At 53.9% G+C, this 20,000-nt stretch overlaps 1 protein-coding gene across 3 annotated transcripts in view; it reads right to left on the bottom strand.

Moving 5' to 3' along the window:
• Positions 1-20,000, bottom strand: part of GRB10 (growth factor receptor bound protein 10) — a 172,074-nt gene that overhangs the window by 129,878 nt on the left and 22,196 nt on the right. For all 3 annotated transcript variants that reach the window (XM_025853128.2, XM_073885064.1, XM_073885063.1), the window contains exon 2: positions 9,486-9,640. The gene's annotated coding sequence lies outside the window, so the exon portion shown is untranslated. The remainder of the gene's footprint in view (positions 1-9,485; positions 9,641-20,000) is intronic.

Raw genomic sequence — 20,000 nt, 5'->3', positions numbered from 1 at the left:
GCACCACTGACTGAGCCCCCCGGGCTCTAGATCTGGATCTCTTAGATACAGTTTAGCTACAGGAGGTTCTGATACTGTTTCAAAACAACCCGAATAGGTCCACTTTAAATACATTAGCTTTTACTGAAAAACAGTCTTTCCTGATGAAAAATGAAAACATTCTGTCCTTGGTAGGACTTGAATAACTCACCGCCAAGGGAAAGATGCCGGATTCTCTGCGGAGGCGACAAGCTACATAGTGAAGTTGTGTCTTTTTTTAGAGAGAGAGGAAGGGGGGGGGCAGAGGGGATGACCAAGCAGACCCCACGCCCAGCACAGAGCTCCACGCGGGGCTCGATCCCATGACCCTGAGATCGTGACCTGAGCCCAAACCAAGGGTCAGAAGCACAACTGACTGAGCCACCCAAGCGCCCCAAAGCAGTGTCTTTCCTCATATTCCGACGACCTGGGTTCCAAAGAAGAGAAGCACGCGCAAGGTCAGGCCACGGGAAATCCACGACCCAGCCCCAGGAACTACAGACAACGGTGGCCTTCCCTCGGACACTGAAGGAGGGTAACTGCAGCCACCAAACACAGTGCTTCATCCCACGTGCACTCCAGAGATCTGCATCATCAGATTAAAGGCTCACAGAAATTCTGGAGGAAAGTAAAACCATTCAGCTTCCCGTAAAACCCACGTATTTTACTATGCGGTCCTTCTTGCTTCTGTGAACCTGAAAGGAAGGTGGAAACAGGCACCAGCCCTTGGCTCTGCTTCTTGTGTCCTCGTGAGGAGCAGGAGATATGCGGAGCAGAGCCCAGGCCACGTTTGAACCCTGCGCCCTACCCCCACTGCATGGCCTGGGGCAGGTTCAGGGTCCCTCGTCACCGACTAGGTGACACGTATTTTTTAGAAACTCCTGCTTTCTCTCCTAAAAAAGGTCAAAACGGTCTTCTACAACCTAGATGATGCTAAAAATTCTCCAAACTCCAACACACATAATAACTTCTTTCACATGAGACTTGGATTTTCATGACAACATTCTTGAACGTCTGAACTGTAAAATGGGATTTTTAAAACTGTTCTGTTTAAAAAAGAAATGGGTTTGTATCTATGCTGGCTACACTAGTTCCACACTACCAGCGTCTCCATAGATAACCACTAAGATTTTTTCTTCTGCAGTTTGCAATTCGCAGGATCTGTCATTTTGAGAGCAACATTTTCCCCCACCAGTTCTAAAACCTGCAGTAATAAGAAAGCAATAACGTCCCACTGAACCATCCACACCCATTGCACACCCTCCGGACCCACAGACATCAAGTCACTTGCATACAAAGCCCTAAGAAGACGAAGGAGCTGCAGGAACGCCCCCTCAGGTCCCATCTCCAGGACCGAGGACAGCTGCTTCTGCAAGCATGGAGCCTTGACATGGGAGCCCTTCACTCTCCGTGAGCTGGTGATCATCAACCTCACCGCCCATTATGACGGCCCTCCATCCTTTCACCGAGACTGTAACTCAAAGAAAAGGAATCCTCCTTTCGCCCACTGGCCCAGCAACTCCCTCTGGAACCACGTCACCAGGCTGCCCCAACCCCCACCCCTGAAAGAAGAACAGGAAATCTCTTCCTCGAAGACAGTTGCGACGCGTGGCCCGCAGATTGCACACAGGAGCCCCGGGGCTCTGCACGGGGAGGCAGCCCAGCAGGAGCGCCCTCTGCCACCTCCGGAGCTAAGTTCCCTTGGCAGAAGTCAAGGCAGAATGTCCTCTGCACCATTTCTAAGACAGCCATAAGCAACATCGTGGCACATAAAAGATAACTGATAATTGATCATCTATTTTCAAATAGATAAAAGCTATTTGAAAAGCTCAATGAGCCACCATCATTGGATAAGGACCGAAGACCAAAAAACCTAAAAAACCAAACAAAAAAAAAACCCCATGTTTCCTCACTGCCTCTTTTCTCTTTTCTGCCTAAGCAGGTACACACATGAAGGTCTCCACCGTCCTTCTGCTTCCATCTCTGGGCAATACTGTTCAACAGAAGCTTCCACGACTGCAAACAGGTCGAGCCTGACAAGAGTCAGCCTTGAGCTGAGACATCTAGAAGCGCTACAGTGTGCTAGCCACAGATCTCAATAACCAACAGCAGCAGAAATGTAGCAACTGTCAAACCCAGGTTTGCATCGACTGCCCCTCCAACATCTGTGAAGTCAAGCCACGTCCAGCACCAATGCCTGAAGAGCTGTTTTTACGTCACAAAGATACAGGAATTCTGGTCTCATAACGCTGACCACGTTCACAGAAGAACAAAGGCACCCTAGATGACAAGTCACCCAGGCCCCAGATCCAGCCTGCACTGACCCCCGCAGCACAAGATAACTCACTGCCGACCGGAAGGATGGGCCTTCCCGGGCCAGTCTAAGCTGTCTGCGGAGAAAAGTAAGTCTGCTGTGTTCCGGGAGTCATCTTTAAGCACTGAAGACGTGAGCAAAATAAATAAGGTAAGCGTAGACGGAAAGCATCCCCAGGGGTTTGCCCCAACACCACAGACCAGACCAAGCAGCAAGGAAGAACTCAGTGCTATCCACGCACATCCAGAGCGGCCAGCCTGGAAGAGAGAGACGGTTCTCCTGGTGCTTCATCCCCTGCCTTGACTTGCCTTGGACACTGTCTTCCTGACCAGTCTGACACCTGCTCTCCCCCAGCCTAGAATGCATGTGGCCGGCAGCCCCACAGCCATGCCCCAAGCCAGACACCCAGCCCTCGGAAGGAGGAGATCAAACCTGGAGAGGGGAATGGAAGGAAAAACATGCTTTCCCACAAGCCTGGACATCAGAAGTGTTGCCGGGTTAGTGCCTGATCCGAGGCTGCTGGGTGGAGATCCCCGTGACTCACCGTAAGTACCCTGGTAACCGCGTTTCCCCTGCAATGCACTCTGTCCAAATTCACTTTGGCACTGTCACTGCTCTAAAACACTGAGCTTCAAGAAATAATGCCCGTTACCTTAGACGTAAGTACTCCAATACCCAAAGTTCTCAGAAACCTGTCAATACTTAACATTCTTACATGATCTGGGTTCTCTCGAGAAACTCCTGTCTCGCAGATACATTGGTCACCACCAATACCAGGGCAACAAGGCTCCCTGAGCGCCAACCAGATCCTACCCCAACCCGGATGGACAGAAATAATATCAAAAAATGGCTGTTTGGGGTTCTGAATCGGAGAATAACAGCAAAGAGATACAGGTGCAACATGAAACAAACAGGTGACTGATCAGGTATCATGATTCTTCCGATGCAGTTAGGTGCTAAAGAATATGAAGTCACCTGCTTCACTTTACAAACACTGGGTTTCCTTCAGGTGTCGACAGAATTCCAACAATCGTTTTCATCTCGTGACTGAACCTTGTAAGGAGCCACATAATTAACCTCCGGCCCTCTTCCCAAAGAATTCAACCACCCTGTGCGAATAAAAGACTGTGGACGGAAAGCTCCGAGAGCCAAAGTGGAGACTTCCGGGTCCAGCCATGACGGACATCACACAACAAGGGAAGGGAAGCCTCCGAGAGGTACAGGGAACAGGGCCACTGCCCGGGGGCCTCGGGGCGTGAGGAAAAACGTGGGGGTGGGTTCCCAGGCTTCCTTTCCCCACAGATCCTGGACAGGGCACTGCAGAAGTCTCCAACCAGGAACCACCAACAGACCTGGGCCAGAAAAGCTTCCGGAAAGCCCACCCCCCCCACCCCAAACATAGGATCGGGGGCGGGGGAGGAGGTGGTCTAACAAAACCATAAACCTTGTCCCCAGTTGCCACCCTACTATAGCCAACAGCACTGGTAAAACCTCCCCACCCATCCCAGTCTCAGCAGGGCACGTGGGGGCTCATTTTCCACCCCGCGCCCACCCAGCCCCCGACTTGGCGGAGGGGGGGCCCACTCAGATCCCCTGGCATACTGTCTGCTGCCCAAAGGGGAAGGGATCTCAATGTCCCACCTGGCGGAAAGAGACCCCTGATTCCCCTACAGGAGTATGGCCAGGAGGGGCCACGGGGGGAGCTCTGCCTCTCATCCGTCCTGGCATCGTAAAGGGAACAAGGAGGGGGAGGTGGGCTGAGTCGGCACTTGCTCTCCTCACCCCACCTCCCGTACCAGCAGGGTCGAGTGGGAGCAGAGTCACCCCCGACAAGTGAGGAGGCCGTGCGTGTGCACCCTCCACTCCCCCCTGCTCCCAGGGGGCCCGGAGGGGCGCAGGGTCTCCCCTGCACTAGGCTGCAGGAAGGCTGTGCTCTGGGAAGGTGTGGACGTCCCCCGGAACCACGACAAGTCCCAGCAGGCAGGGGACATGCGGCCCCACGCGGACCATGGGCACCGCCTCCTCAGGGGAAACTGCCTGCTAAGGAGATGAAGCAGGATCCTGATTCTCACCCCCTAAACCAGAGATGTCCAGACTACAGGTGAAAATCGCCTGTCACTTCAAGAACAAGGTCCATCGTGACCAGAACAAGAAAAGGCAACCCCGGACCCACGGTGACAGGACTCCAGTTGGAACCGGCATGGATTTCAGAGCATCCATCATAAAAATGTGCTCCCTGGGCAATGACAGACTCTCCTGAAACAGGTGACGCTGCAGAGCTGCACCTCCAAGTGACTCACAAGCAGGGTGCTAGCAGGTCCTCTTTCTTCCTTCAAGCTTACAGTCAGGGAGCTTTAGACTCCTTCCATCCTGAGATCCTTCCTTCCGTTATTCCGGGAGTAAGGCGCGGAGACCCAGCACGGCCAACAATGCCATCGGGTGTTTATCAGATGCAAGGACTCGACGGAGGGCAGAGATATGGGGCCACACGATGCACGCGCAGCGAGGGACAGGGGTCCGCGCCCCAGCAGCATCAGGGCGCGCTGGGGTAAGCACCCCACGTGCGGCAAAACAACATGGGCACTCCATGGGAGAACACAGAAAGTCTGCCAAAAGAGCGTGAGGACGCTTTTGGCACGGAGTGGACGGCAGAAGCACAGTGAAACGGGAGCAACGCAGGAGAGCAGAAAGAGAGAAGCGTGTGGTTCCCGAGGCCAGAAGGCGGGAGGAGGCCAGAGAGGAAGACACACCACGACGTGCACGCCAGTCCCTTCGAGATCTCTCTGCACGGATGCTGGCCTCAAGCTGCGGCACGACTGGGACTGTCTCCCTTTGAACACAGGAAGACAGAAGTCGCTCTACTTCTAGTTAGATGCCAAGAAGGTCTGGGAGTCGATCAGAATGTAAATGGGGAGGAACGACCCATCAACACAGCTGGGCAGAGAAATGGCTTCTACCTTCGCCGAGCCCGGTCTTGCTAAGCAGGTCCCACTAGCTGCAGCAGTATCCAGCCCTCCCCTGGCAGCATCCCAAGGAGGCCGAGAGAGGCGCCGTCCTGCTGTGCAGGGGGTGGCGTGTGAGCCGCACGGCTGGGGGCGGGCCCGCCTCTGCTGTTGGGCCAGAGCGCACTCGGGGGACGAGCCCCGCAGAGGGGGCGATGCAGTGGGGACGCGACGCCCTGACCCAAGTCAACCACCCCGACAAACTCTCCAGGGAGAGCAACACAAACAACCAGAAACTGGGGCCAGGGGACGACCAAGTTGCAGTCCCACCGGAGCCTCATGGGAGCAAGAGGGGGGGAACAGAAATCGGGCAAGTAGGACATCTGTACCTTTCCCTCGACCCCAAAATATACGGGGATCTTGGGATGCAGTGACAGTGAAGAACAGAGGGAGGGTGGCCCTAATGCCCAACGTATCTCCCCGCACCGTCACTGACCACTCACAACCCCATCCCTCCGGGATCGATTCCCACCATGGGCTCACACACATCCAGACTCTGGGCGTCCTCGTCGGAGTCGCCGCTCAAACTGAAGCCTGTAATTTATTAATTTCCCTGTTGGCCACTAACTGGTCCCTCTCAGACCCTCTTATTTTGTGTTATAACATCTTCCTGAAGCCCCTGGGGTTTGGTACAGTAGCTGGTACCAAATGTGTACTCTCTGGAACTTCCCAAATGAATAGAGGAAGTCAGGAAAGCGAGAACTGATCGAATGGTTTCCATCAAATACGTGATATGCCATGTTCAAGTTAGCAGAGCCTAACTTGGGTCAGATTTGTTTTCTTTAACGCAGGGGATCATGGAGGATGCCACGGAACCCCACCCTGCACCCGGCAGGTTCGGCACTGCTTTGCAGAGGACGCACACTCCAGACCACCCAGCACAAGGGCCTGTGCCTGCAGCCCACAGACCTGCACCCCTGCAATGCCCCCGCAACTGCTACCTCCATGTCCCGTGGAAGTGCATTTTTGAAATTGTCTGGCCAGGACTAAGGATGCAGTGTGAGGCCAGGAATAATATAAACTGGCTTTTAGGGGCGCCTGGGGGCTCAGTCGGTGAAGTGTCTGCCTTCGGCTCAGGTCATGATCTCAGGGTCCTGGGATGGAGTCCGGCAGCGGGCTTCCTGCTCAGCGGGAAGCCTGCTCCCTCTGCTTGTGCTCACTTGCTCTCTCTCTGAAATAAATAAATAAAATCTTAAAAAACAAAAAACACTGGCTCTTAAAAAAATGTAAGACTTTCTACCTCGGACTCATCCCTGGAGAAGCCCATCGTGAGAGCCGTCAGTGATCACAGGGAAGACACAAAGGCACCCACGTCCACTGTCCAGCCATCCCCCAGACCCAGGGGGCTCCGGGCCCCCTGAGCACTCAGGGGGACCCGCACACGTGGCAAAAGAGGACATCACGGGAGAGTTCAGTTCAAGAAAAGGTTTTGTGGCTAAAATGTTTTTGGAGGGGCGCCTGGGTGGCTCCGTCATTAAGCATCTGCCTTCGGCTTAGGTCATCATCCCCAGGGTCCTGGGATTGAGCCCCGCGTCGGGCTCCCTGCTCAGCGGGGAGCCTGCTTCTCCCTCTCCCGCTCCCCCTGCTTGTGTTCCCTCTCTCCTTGTCTCCCTCTGTGTCAAATAAGTAAATAAAATCTTTAAAAGAAATAAATAAATAAAATATTTTTGCAAATTCCCTCCCTGGAGCAATCTCTGGGGATCCACCCTTTATTCACTACACGCACTCAAACTCACCAGCCGGGGACGGACGGCCCCAGACCCAGCTCCCCACTCCCGGAGGGTGGACGCGGCAGCGCGCCCCCCCCCACACACTGTGCCTTTCACGCCAGCGGACCCCACGCCTAAGCCGCCATGGAGAATCAGATTTCAGGCCCCGAACGGGAGGATTCGCTGTGAGAGGAGACTTAGTTTCATTGTGTGCCCAAGCCAAGAGGTCCCCGGCAAGGCTCTCGGCATCCGGGGGCTCGCGGCTTTGAAGGAGAAGCCGCGTTCAAATGCTAACAGGGAAAGAAAAGAACTAAAGGTGGAGGCGGCTCAGACAATCCAAGGAGTGAGGACAGCAGTGGCCAGGGGCGCTTCTTGCCTTTTTCTGGATGTGCATCTCCCACACTGTGACGACCCACCAGGGACCCTCGAGGAAGCTGTCCGGGTCCCTGCTGAGCCAGAGGCAGCAGGAAGGTGCACAGGGGCCCAGCAGGATGGCTGCTCGCAGGTGGGAGCATCAGCCCGACCCACCGCCACCCCCACTGGCCGCCTTCTGCACCCCGCCCCCCCCAGAGCTTCCGGAACTGTGTGGTCCCTGAGGACAGCAAAACCAGGGCCAAGTCAAGCGGAAGCTGACCAGCACCTGTGCCCCGGGTCTCGGGCACCGAAGGGACGGAGCCACCATGATGAGGCACGGTGTGCTACTTCTCCCTCTCGCTCATTCTCCTACGAGACTTTTCTTTCTGCAGCCTCCCTCAAGAGCCATGCAGGGCACTCCTGTTCCTCTTCATCAACTCTGCTGTGACAAAGAGGGTCAGGGGCCTCTGTTTTGCAACAAACAGTGCATCCTGATGGCGCTGGTCCTCCAGGAGGGCGGTAGAAGTTTGAGGAGGTCATGGTTCACGGGACGTGAGCCTCGCCTGGAGGAACGGGGAGCGGGCGCAGGAGAAGCTACTCCCAAATCCATGTGGGGGATGTTTTCTCTGTGAGGGCTCACAGCGGAAGAAACCACAGCCCAGAATAAAAACTCAATGGTCACGCTAGCTATCCAGAGAGAAAGAAACACGAAACCTGTACCTTTTGAGGCTGAAACAGGACATGTACAATGTCACTCGGCATCTACCACGAGGCTGACGCTCGAGAAGGGTCTGTGAATAAACCCAATTAAGCGAGACCCTTCTGTTCTGCGCTGTAGACAGTTTGGGAAAACCCAAGCGCATCAAGGGTCATGGAAGGAGGCCACATAAAGTAGGCAAGCTGGAGAGAAAGCCCAGCACTCTTGTCCCAAGGACTGTGGACCCCAATTCCTCAGCCCGGGAGCCCCTCTGTTAGGGGCTAAATCCAGATATTCCCACGCTGAATGAAGCCCTAACCCCAGAGCCTCGCAATGTTCTGTATTTGGAGAAAGGGTCTTCAAAGGGGTGATTAAGGTCAGATGAGGTGATAGGGGGGCCTTCATCCAAGAGGACTCCCGTCCTTATAAGAAAGAGAGATTCAGACACAGAGGCACACAAAAGGGAGACCGTCAAGCCAGGACCAGGGAGAAGGCGGCCGACTTCGTGCCAGAGAGAAAGGCTCAAGCCACCTGCTAAAGAACCGTCTCTGCTGACACCCTGATGTCGGGCCTCTGGCCTCCAGAGCTGAGCCAAAATACGCATCTGTGGTTCAAGCCGCCCAGGCTGGGGTATTCGCCACGGCAGCCCGAGCTGACCGACACACCCTCCCACACCCACCGTCCTCCCTGGGAGCAAAGGCTCAAGCGGGCGCATCTGCTGGAACACTGTTCCGGCCTCGGTTCCCCGACGAATATACCCGCAGAGAAAATGGTAAGATCCGCACGCCCCAGCCGACTGGGACAAAAGAAACGGCCCGTGCCCAGGTGCAGCACTCAGAGGAGGACGTGCCAACACCTGCCCCGGACCTTTGTTACTGACGGGCCCCCAAGAGCAGGGCTAAGGTGGGGCAGACCCACACAAGTGCTGTTGGCAAACAAGGCCTGAGTCAAGAGCCGCCCCCCCCCTCCCCCTGCTTCCGTTCTGGCCTGTTACCAAACGCAACAGCTGCGAACCTCTGAGGGCTCATACGCACATCTCAGGACAAGCCAGGAGGTATCACCACCCCCTCTTGACAGAACCCCAAGGGGGGCTGGAGAGGGAGAGGCGCCTGCACAGCGGGCATGAAGGGTGGTCTGCAGAGCCCGACTTGAGGCCCAGCGAGGAGAGGTCTCGGGCCACCCACCTCAGCCCAGTGAGCAAAGGAGCGGAGAGGGGCCATGGAGAGACAGGTGCACAGACTCCCTGCAGAAACCCCAGAATAAAGGAGCCATTGTTATGCCCAGGCCTGCAACGGCAAGCATTTATTGATCTCGGCTTAATCAATATTTAACAGACGATTCTCCTACTGAGAGAGAATCCTACACACCAGTGAAAACCCAACGGACCTTACCTGTCAGGGGCTTGCCCGGGCTCGGGTGGCTTGGCAGCCGCCTCAGCTTAACCAAGAGGACTCAGGTGAGAACCAGCTGCCGGTCACGGTCACGGCGCCCGCGCTCCCCACGGCTCCCTGCTCCGGCTCAGCATGGTGCTCACTCAACTCCAAAGCTGAAAGTCAAAGAGGCAGTCACTGAACATGCGGAACTTACGCAAACCTGCATTTTATGCTCTGCACCCAAGACTAAAATCTTTTAAAACAGACACACAGGATATCTTTTTTTTCAAGGAGATTTAATTTAAAAATTCTTCAAAGAGCAGAACGAGAAAGAAGTCCAGGAGGAGTAGGCTTCTAGTTGCCATGTCAACGGACTGCAGAGACAGATGCCTGCGGAGACCAGAGACCAGAGAAGCAAGGAACGCAGCTCTGGGTCCCAGGCCGCAGTCTGCATGTGTCCCCCCACCCCCAGGAAAAGCAAGTGCCCCCGAGGCGGGCGGGGTCCAAATGCACAGACCTTTGCCCTCTTGCAAGGCCAAGTTCACCTGTAATTCATGCTTCAAGCCCAGATCAAAGCCCACATCCTTCCCAGGGTCCTCCCAGAATACAGCCCTCACCCCACCCCACATAGACCCTCCTCCAGCTCAGCCCAGGTACCAGCCCCCCAGTGCAGAAGGCTCCGCGGAACACGGTGCACGCACGTTTAACAGGAGGGGGCAGAAGCAGGTGGACCTGCCCTTTGAATCCTGGCTACTTGCTTTGATTCCCTCATGCAACTCATCTTTCCTGAGGGATGAGCAGGAGGATTGCTCTAGGCTCGAAGGACAGTGTCAGGACCAAGCCAAAGCGTGGCTGAGCTGGAGGTGAGTTTTTAGTCACCTGGGCGCTCCCCTACAGTTTCCTCTGCAGGACACTGCGCGGAGAGCCCACCTCCCCGAGGAGCGTAATACATCACATCGGAATGCCACTGACTCTTCACAGGTCAAATGCAACATACTCCCACGGGGACTCAGTGGGGCGATCGGCACAGAGCCAGCGTGAGTCCAGGAGAGTCTTCATCTGAGCTGCTGCCTCTGTGTTTGAGCTGGTCCACGGGCTGCGACGTGGGTGCCCTTGGTGGGGGGAACAGAGCCCTAAACTAATTCTTCCTGATCGCTCCACAGTGGAAATAAACCCTGCCCTGCCTCTGACCTGATAAGGAAGAAGTCACGGACCTAGAACTTACTAGAAAGCCAGCATGGAGCACAATGGCCAGGGATCAGGCGCAAGAGCCAGAGAGCCTCTTATCTCCTGACACCACCCTGTCTCAGCAGGTGACATCTGGGGGAGGCACTAAGCTTCTGAGGCCCCCGCTCCAAAATCAACATGACAACAGTATCTCCATCTAGAGTTTTTTTTTTTTTTTCTTTTTTCTTCCATGTAGAGCTTTTAAGAGGAAGAAATGAGCCTGTAAAGATGTAGGACCCAACATACGGTAAATATTAAAGGAATATGCCAGACATGAACCATGACGCATCCCACAGTTCCCCCACGATCAGGTGCTAGACACTTGGCCACTAGCAAGCCTGCCGGTGTTCAGACAGGATGCTGATCTTAGGACTGAAAGGGGGACGCAGGATACAGGATTATGTGCCTGCTCAACACTGAACATCACCCGTCGACGCAAAGGCATTTTTAGTGAGGGCACCTGCTTTCTCCCTCTCAAAGAATGTGCAAGTCTGAAACAGATTACAGCAATTATGTCCAGTGCAACATCTCTAAATTCTAGTAGCGAAGTTGACCACAAACTAAAAAAAAAAAAAAAAAGTGAATGGTCAAATGAGAACGAGGGTCTTTGAAATGACAATGGACTGGAATGTGGGAAAACGGGACTTGGGTCACATAACACTTCTGCTCTTGAAATTCTGAGACATTTCCCATCTTTTCCAGAGAAACTAGTCTTCCCCTGGATTCTGATCCAAATGCCCCACGACTGCTTCCAAATGCGTCTTTTCTGCATAGGCCTTTAAATTTGCAACATACGCTCGGGAGGTTTGCCTTATTTTACAATGGGCAACATAAATTCATCTACCACTTGAGAAAAATGACACGCAGTTGCTTGTCAAACTCATCGCCACTTCGACCATTTCTATTTTTAAGAAAGTGGATATTGAACTTCCCAGCAGAAAGAACAAAAGACAGGATGATTTCTGAACGTGGTGAGCAGGCGGATCTACTGAGATGCGTCCTCATCAACAGCAGGACCAAGCAAGAGGCACAGAGCCCGTGCTTCGAACAAGCCTCCAGGCTCTGCGAGCAACAGCCCGTCCTCACCCACGGCCACTGTCACCAACACCGGCGGAGCCACTGCTGGGGTGCTGACACCGAACAGAGTCGCCGACACTCTGCACCCTTTGCCCGTCAATCAAGACAGCGCGTCCCCTGCAGGCTCCCCATCAGACACGACGTGAACTTTGAAATCCTATGTGCATGAACTTGGGCAAAACCAAACGTCTTTACTGACTTCCAAAGTATGTCAGAAACAAAGGACCCCTTGATTTCTGTGTAGCATCTGGGATATCTTCCCAAACTCCCAGAGTTTATATTAATCTTTCCTTCAGTCTAGCTTTCGCGCACTAAATATTTAGAGACATAACAGTGACTATTTAGACACTCAACAAATCCCACCTTCCGTGACGAGGATATTCAGCGTGTGCGGCCACACTGCTCTGGAACAGTCTATGCCTTCGCAAAAGGGGACTGAATGCCCTTAATTTAAAAAAAATAAATTCAATATTGTACGGATAGCGGGGTCCACTTGTGACAGCAAACTGAGAAAGACAGATTGAGAAAGAGATCAATGGAATGGAAGTGAAGGAAAAGTCATTATAAAATGTCAGAACGCTAGTGCCGGAACCTGAGGATAGCCTTTAAAAGAGAAGCAAAAATTAAGCCAAAATTCCGGAATTCTACAGCTCATACCGCTTTTAGTTGGTGTTCCTACAGCCAGAAATGCCATCGTGACCTCCCTGGTCGAGAGGGCGGAACGTGAGGACAAAGGAAAGTGGCCGCACCCAAATGCCAATGTCGCCAACGTCGTCCTCTCGAACCCCCCAACACCCAGGAAGCGTTCAGCACAATGCAGCAGGGACTCCATGGCCCGTGCCCAGGAAGGCCCTCCCTCTGTGGCCCGTCCACCAGCAGACCCTCAGGGGCTCCCACAGGGATGGCAAGCTGGCCCAGGTCAGGGGGTCCCATCCCAACTGGCTGCCATCACAGAAACTGCCCCGACTTAATCAAAATGTACGCCTGGGCCCAGAACGGGGTTCTCAACTCCACAGTCGGGCAGAACCAACAATCCTACCAGTCCTCACCGTGGGGCTTCCAGGAGCCACCGAGCAAGCTCAAAGATGGGCTATCCAAAGGACCCCTGCCCGAGGCCTCCCCGACTGGACATGCAGCAAGACGGGGGGCTGCCGCCTGGAAAGACACAGGAGACTTCCCTCGACAGCCAAGGTCAGCGGGACAACAAGGGACAGGGCAAACGCACGCGCCCACGGACACCGTGACTGCCCGGAGAATGGGTGAACAGCCAACACACACACGCGCGTTTTAGCTCAGTCCCAAGAACAGAAGAACAGCCCTGTGTAAACTAAAGAACGACGCCACTTGCCTGAGACATGGAAGAGACCTGGGCTAATGGAAACACGCAAAGCTCCCAAATGGGAAGATGCTCTTCAAAGCAATCAACTGAGGAAACGAAAGCTAGTTTTGTAAATGAGGTGCGGTTATCCATCTAAATGCATTAAAACTAACAAGATCAATCATGAGACCACCGACTATAGCACATTAAGGGAGAGTTACTCTCATCTCAGAGTAAATTATAAAGCAAAAATAGTTAAAATAGTTTGGTACCGGCACAGAGCTTACATGCAAGAGGGTTCATCAGAAAGAGCGGGGCTGACCAACAGGAGTGTTCGGATTTGCATCACGTGCTCCATGAAGCATCCTAGTAAGAACATGGCCAAATCATCAGGCTTCCACAGCCTGGCACGCAGGATCCGCGGGGCTGGAATTCCCGGGTTGACCAGCTCTCCCAGACGGTCCTGCTGATGCCGCGTAGAATGAAGGGGATGACCATGACGCCCACGGATGGCGATGAGAGCCACCTTGATTGACAGCCTGTCACAGGTCCCACGTCTCACCAGGTGCTCAAAGACCACTAATCAAACGGTTTTGAGGATTACGTTGAAACAAGTAAATGTAGAGAAGACATATAATGAAATGTAAAAATGAATGGTCCTTACTTAAGAACACAGAAATACTGTCAATCCTTCAAAGCAGAATCATTATCCCATTTCAGGGATGAAGAAACCAAGGCTGGGATACAATGAGTACCTCCCAAGCTCCCACAGCCAAGAAATGGAAGAGCCAGAACTGAATCAACACGTATTTGAATCTGGCCCACCCATTTTATTATTCTGTTGATGAACAGCATTTGTAGGATAAGAAGAGAATAGAAAAATTGGGGCACTCATTTACCACGTTTCTCCTCCTTTTTGTTCTTTTGGATCACATTGTTTGGAGCATATTTTATCATTTTATTTTAGAGAAGGAAAAAAAAAAAAAAAAAGGTCCAAAATAAGAGCCTGAAATTCCAAGCACAGAGGGTAACAGGGGCGGGGAGGGGGGAATTCCCCTGCTGGCCAGTGATTTGCAGGTCAGAGATGGGGTGTAAAAGAGGGAACACTCTTGACCTAATGAAAGCATCTACCAGAAACATCCAGCAGCCAAGTGGCCTACATAATGAGGAGACACCAGTAACCTTGCCCTTAAAATTAGGGCCAGCAAGCCCAGATGACAGCAAGCCCCTTGGTCACCCCCCCTAGATGATACAGCAAGGTACAAAACAGAAACCAGGCGCAGAAGTTGTCTAGAAAGCGCTAAGAAGCCAGCGTTATTTACAGAGGAAATTCAGGAACACCAGCTGTAGGCCAAGCTTCTGTCAGCATTTAATAAGGTCGGGATCCCAGAGCGACGCCCCCCCGCCCTCAGTGTTTCAGGCAACAGCACCAAGCCGGTTACAAAGTATAGCGGTAAAGTGGTTTTATTCATAGAAGCAACAGAACTAACGTACTTATGAAGTACGTACGAGATCCCAGGGAAAACCCAGAAACTCTGGTGAAGAACCTACAAGAAATCGGAAGGAAGACGCCAAGGTGCAAACACAGCACCTTCTGGGAAGGGAAGCCCTCCCCTCGCTGCTCCTGCCCCAGGTAATGGGGGGGGTGCACCCCCAGCCGACACCCCAGGTCTGCCAGGGACCCGCGGCTTGCCTGGGGGCAGCTGGACAGGCGTAGGACAGACACAGAAGTCCACAGAACAGAACAGGATCCGGGTGGAGCTGAGTGACCACAGAAGAAGGAAAATTAAGATCCAGGATAAGGGTCTACTGGTGCTCAGTTAAGACACAGGCAGATCTTCACCGCCCACCATTCCTGGTAGATGAATGACTTAATCACCATGAAACATAATAAGAGAAGGCACGGAAGAATAACGTTACGAAATCTGGATGAGGAAGATCTTCCTAAGCAAGATTCTCACCCTGGAAGCCAGGAAGGAAAATCCAACTCCTTCACGGCACCCAGCCCTCTCTGCAAAATCAAAGGACAAGCAAAAACCTTGGGGAGAAAAAATAACTAGAAGCAAGGCAAATGCACCTGTCCCTGTCCCCCTCCCCTGCTTGGCACAACCCACCAAGCCCCCCCACCCTCAGCCCTCCCTCCCACGCCTGCCATCCAGTGGCACAGGTGCTCTGGCTACAGGAGCACAAGAAACCCACCCACTACCCTCCTCCCCTCTCTGCTGCCAACACCGGGCCGCTGCGCTCATCCGACCTAGAACCAGCCTCAGCACCCGCTGCCCCCCGCGCCCCCTCTCAAGCTGGCTTCAGATACACCTGGACACCCCCCAACAGCAGCCTGACCCAGGGGTCCTGCCTCCCCTCGGACCCACAGCTCGCCTCACCCACCAGCCTCCTCCAGGAGCTCAGACACTCCCCGCTCCGCACCCAGACCCTGCTCAGCCCTGCTCCTCTGGCCCTGCAGACACATCCAGCCGTTCTGTGGGCTCAATTCTCCTTCCGGTTCCCTCCCGCAAGGATGAAATGATGCAAATCCCAAAAGGTGCTTCTCACGGAACTGGCCAAAGGCAGCCCTGACCCAGGTGGAGGCAGAGATCAAGGAGGAAAGGAGCTGAGGAGGAGCAGGGAAGGGATACTCTCGCGGAAGGGGGAAGTGACAAACAGGTCCACAAATTCACCTGAATTAACGGCAGGAAAGGACCCAGGAGGACACAGACCATCAGTGACCGGGAGGGAGGCCAACTAATGACTCAGAGGGCGCAGCCGGGGCCTTCGCTCTATTCTACAGACTCTGGGTCCGGATGTTTGCAAGAAGGAACAGGAATCACATAATTGTAAAGTTGATCTCCCTAGTCAAGTGTTTTTGTCAGGTTTCAGGCCAGTGGTCCTGCTGCTTCTCCCCCCTTCCCACCCCTCACCCCCAAACCCCACCTGAGTCCCTCGTGACGCTCAAGCACAGTCTCCTTCCCTCACCCTGTGGCTGGCTCTGCCCGCTCCCCTTTCTAGGAATTCCAGAGAAATCACAGCTCTCCACGGAAAACAATGAGGCCATTAAGTGCTGTGGGCAAGTCACATGAACCGAGAACAGCCCAGAAGCTTCTAGAAATGCCCCTCTATTTTCTTTGTTTTGTTTTCCTTCCTTCCTTCTGCATTTTCTTTCTTCCCTCAGGAAGTTAGAAAAAAAAGCCAACAAGATAAAGAGGAAAATAAGTGAAGACGCTCTAATTGGTGGAGAAACTTTGCTATGTGATTTTGAGTGATGTTGAGTGAGGCACCACCAACCACAGGTTAAGATTTCGCCCCTCGTCACAGAGGAAATCTGTGGGAAACGGTCTTGTGTGGGTGCCTATCACCACCCCGAGAACAGCCCAAATCACGGGGCATGCCCCACGGTCCCACGTCCCCCCACCTCCAGAACCTTCCATGCGAAAGACAATCACCTTTCCTCCTCAGTACCACTCAAGACCCCCTGTAGGGAACAACTGGAGGTTCTAGGTTTGGGGGATAAAGTGTTACAAACACGTCTAAGAAAAAATGCTCCTTCAGTGCAGGGAGTCCAGATTCTACTAAGGACAACGGAGATGCCGGAGGGTCTGACCAGCCCGGAACCTGGCCCAGCATCTGGGCATAGAAAATAACTGCTACAGTCAACAATCTAATCACCTTCTATTACTTTTATCAAGTCTAGCAGCAGGAATCTTCAGCGCCCTTTAGTTCTCTCCTTGTATTTAGCCCTTCTCAAGCCCTGCTGGGCCCTTCCAACAGCTCCCCCCCCATCTTCTCCCTCCCCCCTTCCCTCCCGCTGTCCCCCCACCATGGGAAGACTCAGGGAGGAGGGGCCCCCTGCACACCAGGAAGGGAGCCCTCACCACAGAGGGAATCGGCCAGAGCCAGATCCTGGACCCATCCTCCAGAACTGTGAGAAGTCAACGTGTGCTGATGAAGCCCCCGGTCTGTGCTAATCCGTTAGGGCAGGCCCGAGCAGACTGAGACAAGGGTGGACTACGTACTGAGTGCCCAGCCTCAGCACCGCACTGCTCAAGGCGGGGGAGGGGGGAAGCTATAAATACCCCCACCCTGCACCGACCGAACAGTCTCACACTCCTCCCTGAACCAGACCCCCTCTGGCCACACGGGCAGCAGCTCAGGAAACACGGGCTCAGCGACTCTCTGCAGAACGCAGGATGTTCTGGTCAGACACACAGAGCCGGCCGCCATGCCTGCCGGTTCCACTCGAGAGTCGCAGGGTGGCGGCCCCCCCCCAAGCCGTTCCCTCTCGAGGACCCTGCGGCCCTGCTCAAAGTCTACCTTAGGACCTGAAGAACAGTTCCTACACGATCCTATCAAGGTGCATCTCTTAGATTCCACCTCCCAGTGAGCCCACTTTGACAGGACGCGACAGGCCCGTCGTCTTCCATTCATGGACGCGACCCATGGCAGGGTGACAAGCCCACATCTTTCTGTCCTTCCCCATCCACTGCTTCACTCCCTCGTCATGTGCCAGGAGCCCGCGTCTGCTCCCCTTGACCCTGTTCCATCTGCCTAGGACTCGGGAGACCCGCTGAGCAAGTGGTGGAAACACCCGCGATGCTCTCTGAACCTCAGGCTCCTTATCGGTGCCAGGAGGGCCTTGGGCACCTGCTCCTGTCAGGGCTGGGAGTGAGAGCTCTTTGGGTGGAGAAGTCTTCTGCTTTGGGGCCCCTGAGCGGCTCAGTGGTTAAGCATCTGCCTTCGGCTCAGGTCATGATCCCAGGGTCCTGGGATCGAGCCCCGCATCGAGCTCCCTGCTCGGCGGCGAGCTTGCTTCTCCCTCTCCCTCTGCCCTTTGCCCCCTCCTGTGTGCTCTCTCTTGCTCTCTCTCAAATAAATAAATAAAATCTTTTAAAAAAAAAAAAGAAAAGGAAAAGAAAGGAAAGGAAAGGAAAAGAGAACAGAAAAAAGAAAAGGTCTCCTGCCTTCCAAACATCAGACGGAGCAGCTATGTCACAGACGCCCTTGGGTGGGCGGCCTCTCATCACCCGTCCCACTTACAGGTGGCTGTCCAGTGACAGGCAGATCACTGAGCAACACTTGGCGATTTTCCTCGGGACACCGTCCTAAGGCTCTTGTAAGCCCAGGAGTTCCCGGCAGGCACCGAATGGCTTGCGTTACCTTCTCTAACAATCATTCCATGTTTACCTTTGTCCTGAAGTCATGACTTTTTCCTTGATTGACTCCATAAACATTTACTGAGTGCTCACGACAGCCTCCATCCTGATGAGCACTCTCAACAAGCTGGTCCCTAACCTTGTTTCTTGGGGCAGTCGACGCAAGACGCAGGAGTGGGGCCAAGCCTTGGTCCACACCCCGCAAGGAAAACAGGGGAAGAAAAGCAGTCTGTGGCATGCATGGCCAATCACTGGTTTTATCCGTTCTGCAAAAACTGGCATGAGCATGTTGAAACCCATCCCAAGTGAACTTGTCCTCAGGTGTCTAGCAGGGGACGCCCAGCTGTTGCTAATCCGCGTGGGAAACAGCCCTACACAACTGGTCACTTCTCTAAGGAATCCCAGCTATTCACACATCCTTGACCCGAGAGCAGGTCCTCCTCCTGTCTGGGAAAGTCTGCCCCGCCCCGGGACCAGAGGCAAAGGGACAAAGCAGAGCCCCACTCACAGTCAGAGGAGCAGAAACCTACCCATGGGGCGGGGCCGGGGGGGGGGGGGACAGTTGCTGTTGCCAGCAAACCATGCTACACAGAGCCCGCCGCTTCGGAGACGTGAATGCGGGCGCCTGGGTGGCTCAGTTGGTTAAGCGACTTGGCTTCGGCTCAGGTCATGATCCGGGAGTCCCGGGATCGAGTCCCGCATCGGGCTCCCTGCTCAGCAAGGAGCTTGCTTCTCCCTCTGACCCTCCCTCCTCTCATGTGCTCTCTGTCTCTCATTCTTGCTTTCTCAAATAAATAAATAAACATCTTTAAAAAGGAGACGTGAATGCACCTCAAAATTTCCAGGGTTCCTCACGTCAATGCAGTCTTGGGGACAAGGCGGGGTCTTCCACTGGAAAGCTAACGCGGACCTCAGCTCCACCAACTGAAACCCACACTTCATACTCCAGTATTCAATTTTCCTCTTCCTGGTGATCAGAGCTATGAAAACCGTCACGACAGACGAACTTCAAAAGGCCTCCCGTAGGGGCGCCTGGGTGGCTCAGTCGGTGCAGCGTCCGACTCTTGGTCATATGGCTCAGGTCCTGATCTCAGGGTCGTGGGATCGAGGCCCAGGACAGGCTCTGTGCTCAGCGGCATCTCCCTCTGCCCCTTCCCCTTCCCGTACTCCCTCTCTCTAAAATAAATCTTAAAAAAGAAAAAAAAAAAAGGTCTCCTATAAGAATTACTAAAGGTAATCTAAATCCTTTCAGAATTCTATTACCTTCCACGATTGGGATGCCAAATGCCCAGAGAGGTGGGAGCCACCGCACCCAACAGGAGGCCTCACAGGAGGGAAGCTGGCGTGGAGACCTGCAAAGGAATCCGTCCTTCACCTGCGTCAGCGACTAAAATGCTTTTTCCTTTGCCAACAGAGATCACGTAATCCTCACGTGCCCGGCCTCCCCTTCACACTTCCCAAGCTGACCAGTGCTCAACAGCCCGGATATGCTCTATGGCTTGTCATGCATCACCTGCATGGGACAGTCAACAAATATTTGGTCCTTGTCCCAGTTCCCGGCACACGGCTCCTACAACTCCCGGAAGCTCCAGAGTGATGAGTGTCTTATAGGCTAATGAAGCAGGTGGCTGGGAACCCCTGACACCTTCAGGATGGGAGATGGATGGTCACCAGAAAGACCAGGCATGGTTAGGATGTGGAACTGTCCCCACCTTCATGACCTCCCGGGAAGGGACAGGGGCTAGAGGCTGAGTGACCTCCAGG

Source organism: Callorhinus ursinus, unplaced genomic scaffold (genome assembly GCF_003265705.2).
Source record: "Callorhinus ursinus isolate GAN/ISIS: 27379988/994484 unplaced genomic scaffold, GSC_fseal_2.0 scaffold60, whole genome shotgun sequence".
Lineage (NCBI taxonomy): Eukaryota > Metazoa > Chordata > Mammalia > Carnivora > Otariidae > Callorhinus > Callorhinus ursinus.
Note: the sequence above shows the minus strand (reverse complement) of the source record. Positions and strands in the feature narration are given on the sequence as shown.